The sequence below is a fragment of the Rattus norvegicus genome, chromosome 8 (genome assembly GCF_036323735.1).
Source record: "Rattus norvegicus strain BN/NHsdMcwi chromosome 8, GRCr8, whole genome shotgun sequence".
Taxonomy (NCBI): domain Eukaryota; kingdom Metazoa; phylum Chordata; class Mammalia; order Rodentia; family Muridae; genus Rattus; species Rattus norvegicus.
The window spans coordinates 11,515,474-11,520,074 of record NC_086026.1 but is presented as its reverse complement, the minus strand read 5'-3'; the positions used below and the strand labels follow the sequence as shown (position 1 = coordinate 11,520,074).

General features: G+C 37.8%; 1 long non-coding RNA gene across 1 annotated transcript; it reads left to right on the top strand.

Moving 5' to 3' along the window:
* Window positions 1–285: 285 nt before the first annotated feature.
* On the top strand, window positions 286–4,601 carry LOC108351834 (uncharacterized). Its single transcript, XR_010054067.1, has 3 exons — window positions 286–598; window positions 1,589–1,866; window positions 4,317–4,601. It is a non-coding gene; the product is annotated as an uncharacterized LOC108351834 (long non-coding RNA).

The following is a 4,601-nucleotide window of genomic DNA, read 5'->3' as shown; positions in this document are numbered from 1 at the left end:
TATTAGTCATAAAGTAAAAGACAATCATGTGAAGGTCACAAGACCCAGAGAAACTATGAAACAAGGAGGGCTGGAGCAAGGACAAAAGGATCTCCCTAGGAAGGGGAAATAAAATAGCTTTCTCTGGTGGACTTTGAGTGCATGGTGTTGGGAACAGAAGGAACCAGGTTTAGGAAGAGGAAATACTAGAAGAAGTGAGTGGAATTGGGAGGCATTTTAAATTCTATATAGGAACTTAGTACAACAGAGACTCTGTGGAATCTACGGGAGTCTCCCTAACAAAGACGCCTAGCAATCAGTAGGAAGGGGACCCTAGTTAACCTTCTTCCATAATTAGGCAAGGGTCAGGCAGAAGGATTGCGACAGCAAGCCAGCCACAAGACCTTCGATCTATGGTTTGTCTTGCCTACAATGTGTTCTGGGACCAGAGACTAGCAAAATTGTAACCGTAAAAGCAGACAGATTTCATCCAGCAACTGACAAGAGCAAATGCAGAACTCCACAGTCCTATATTAGGTGGACCTCGAGGAGTCTTTCCTAGTAGGGAGAGAAAGATGGATTAGTGAAACCAGAGGGGACAGGGACATCACATGAACATGTGAGTGAACAGAACCCATAGAATTAACTAACCTGTGACTAATGGGATCTTATAGAGATAAAGGAACCTTAGGGGTCTGATATAGTTTCTCTAGATATATGTTATGGCTAAGTAGCCTAGTGTTTTTGTGGGAATCCTAAAATGGGATCAGGGGCTGTCACTGACACTTTAGCCTACTTGTGGAACCTATTTGCTTCTATAGGATAACCTTGTCCAGCCTTGATGTGCCTAGGAGGCCTTCTCTTTCCTAAGGGGACAAATAGTTGGCAAAGTGGTGGGAAGACACTGGGGAACAGGAGAAAGGGAAAACTGTGGTTGACATGTAGTATTTTAAAAAAAGAATAAAATAAAAATAAGCAAATAAATAAATGAAGTAAAAGGAAAAAAAACAGACATTTACAAGTGGAATGTAATATAGCTAAAGTGAGTTGAAAAACGATCTAAAAATTTCCTTACCACAAATGAATACTGTATAGAAAACATCCTTGTATTTAGGAAAATAAAATGTCTATTAAAATCTGTAAAACTCTATTTTTTGTAATTTTGTAACCTTGTTGCTATGAAGTAAAATCAATAACATTCTACAATCACTATATCCTTCTATGTGTAACTTGCCGATGCATCATATTTCATTAAAGTTTATTTTTAAGATTTAAAATCATGGGACTAAGCCACTACCCAAAGACTATACATGGACTGACCCTGGACTCTGACCTCATAGGTAGCAATGAATATCCTAGTAAGAGCACCAGTGGAAGGGGAAGCCCTTGGTCCTGCCAAGACTGAACCCCCTGTGAACGTGATTGTTGGGGGGAGGGCGGTAATGGGGAACACCCATAGAGAAGGGGAGGGGGAGGGGTTAGGGGGATGTTGGCCTGGAAACCAGGAAGGGGAATAACATTCGAAATGTAAATAAGAAATACTCAAGTTAATAAAGATAAAAAAGATTTAAAATCATTATCTTTACGTGGTTTGTGTGTGTATGTATAGGTTAGAGATGATCAAAACCCATGAAACTCGATTTGCAGACATCTATGAGAATGCAGAAATGGATGCTGGGAATCAACTTGGAACGTCTGTGAGCATGGTGTGTGCTGCTCATTACTGAGCTTTGTCTTCTGCTTCGTGCTGACATTTTAATAGTCTACCTTGGAAAATGCTTGACGTGATGGACTCACATATCTTCAGTACATCTTTTTATCTCCCATTTTGCAACTTCCAGTCCACAGTGCTTTGATGGGCATCCTGATCATTTTCCTGGCAGATGTGTAAGTGAATTTTAATTTAATGTGCACTAATTGTCTTTCTATCAGTCATTCTCTGTCTTCTTGCCTTAGCAGATATTCCACTTGTTTTGACTTATTTTCAGTAATTTGAAGTTAACCTATTTTCCAGAACATTGCTTTAAATGTTAAAATTTCCATTTTCTTTGCTATTCTTTATTTTTTTTAAAAATTGACTTTACCCACATTTTCCTTGTTTTACATGTTATCTCATTAGTGATACTTTATTATCCTATTTTCTGTGTATATGTATGTGTGTATGCACACATGTGTGTGCATACTTGTGCCGGCCCATGTGGAAGCTAGGGGATAACTTTGGCAGTAGTTTCCCACAATGTATTCTTTTTACCTTTGTAAAACAGAGATTTTAACTGGCTTAAATCTTTATCTGACAATGGATCTGTGGATCATTCTGTCTGTACAGCATAGGATTACAATTGTATACTACTATCTTGGTTTTTCATATATGTTTAGAGGACCAAATTCATATGTTCAAATACATTAGCAATTCTATTGCTTTGACATGAATCCTGAATAAAAGCACCTTGGATAGTTCATCTGGGTATAAATCTAGATCACATTCCAACATCAAGTGAAGCCAGAAAACCAAGAAGGAACCTGAAAGCTTGCCTTTTTCTATTCTATACAGCATTACCCATGACATTACACAATATGTGTTATTATACCCTTTAAATAATTTATTTTTAATAGACTCTGTGTGTTTATGTGTCTGATTGTCTCTTCATGTGTGCTTGGATCCACGAATGTGAAAAAAGATGTCCAAGGATGTTAAAAAGGAAGATTGGATTCTCTGATGCTGGAGTTACAGGCATTTGTGAGTCTCCATTTGCTGGTGCTTAGGACTAAACTCAAGTTCTCTCCCACTCTGCCAGATCATTGCATGTTCTTAGATGCTGAGCCATCTACTTTGTCCCTGTGTTGAAGTATTTTTTAATGCACATTGATGTTTAGTTTGCATATATGTTGGTGTGAGGGTATTGGATCCTGGCGTTGCAGACAGTCATGAGTGCTCAGATTTGAACTTTAATCTTTGGAAGAACACTCAGTACTCTCAACCACTCAGCCATCTCTCCAGCCCTCGTGTTACACTTTTTACAACTTTACATGTTACTGTGAAGAAACTGAAGTATAGGGGATTTTAGCAACTTGCTTGAAGTCAAGAGAGTACCATTGCAGACAGGATTCAACCCAGCTGCTTACAGGTACTATGAGAGTAAGTGGGCTGGGAGGGAGGAGAGGAAGCGAGAGAGAGAAGGAGGGAGGGAGGGAGGGAGGGAGGGAAAGGAGGAAAGGGAATGGGAGATAAAGATTATTTTTCTAGTCAAGCTCACCTTCCTATTTTTAGCTCCTTGATAACATTTTTCATTTGTGTATTTGAGAAATTAACCACAGGGAACCAATTTGTTTAAACATTCCATTTCTCTAATTTATGTTATCTTAGAGATTTATCCCTCATTTGTTTGATGTCCTCTTTATTTTATTATGGCTCAGTGTTTGCTGCTGCTCCCTATGTATGATTGCCAGGCCATTTGTGGTCACCTTTACTGTGCTTAAACTTGTTTTATATTTTGGACTTTCTATTTTCTCTGATAGGCAAATTCTCCCTGAAAACCTTTCCGTGTTATTTAATCTTTGAGTTAGGAGCAGAACTGAATGTTGTTTTTAAGTTATTTCAGCACAATTGGGAGTTATGTGAGTAGAGAGGGAGTGTTCTAGATTTATGATAAAGACCCAGAGTATGTTTTTTGCTCTGAGACAAATTATGAAGGAATTGGGGAGGGGGAAGGAATGGGAGTCATGCTATAATTACAATCTCATAAATTAAAAAAAATAGTGTATTGAAATGTATATCACATTTTACAGCCCCACTGGCAAAGCTCTAGGAATCAAAAGTCCAGTTTTTCATATATTTTACAGTTAATGCCTTTCCCATTTCTGAGAATTGCTTGCTTGCTTGCTTGATATTTCCAGTTTTCTTTCTTGGTCACTTGCTACAATATAGAAGCTATTTATGAAAATGCTCATAATTTTTGTTTTTGTTTGGTTGCTTCTAGAATTGACAGTGATTACATCTGAGTGTGGTACAGTTAGACTATTTCTTCCTTTAGCATTTCCCAATGTTTCTTCTGTTTTCTTACACACACACACACACACACACACACACACAAACACACACACACACACACACACACAAACACCTGCTAAGAATTTTGTAATTCTGCTTTTGTTTCCTATTTTGGATCACATTCACATCTTTTCTTCTTACTCATTTCTCTTTTTATTTTTCAGAAAATGCTGTTTCAGCCTTATGTTGTATCTGCATTAGTTGAAATAAACTTTGCAACTAGAGATCTCACATAATGACTCCAAAACCAGAAAAACACAAACACTTTTTGTTTTTGTTTCTGTTTCAGGTAAAGTATATAGAGACCTTAAATCCAGAGTACTTGTGACTGGAGAGTAATATATCTATAATGACCTTTTGTGTGTGCCATCATTATATTAATATGAGACAATGACCCCGACTTTTTGAGTAAGGTTTGTTGAATCTGTAACACATGCTCCACAGCATAGCATGTACTGTTCCAGCTCATAGTGATTTTTGGTAAGACGATGACAGTAACTATGGGAAGCATTCTTGAAGTTGTTTAGGTGTTTTCTTTGCTTGGACTTCCAGACAACCATGACGGCTTGTTTCT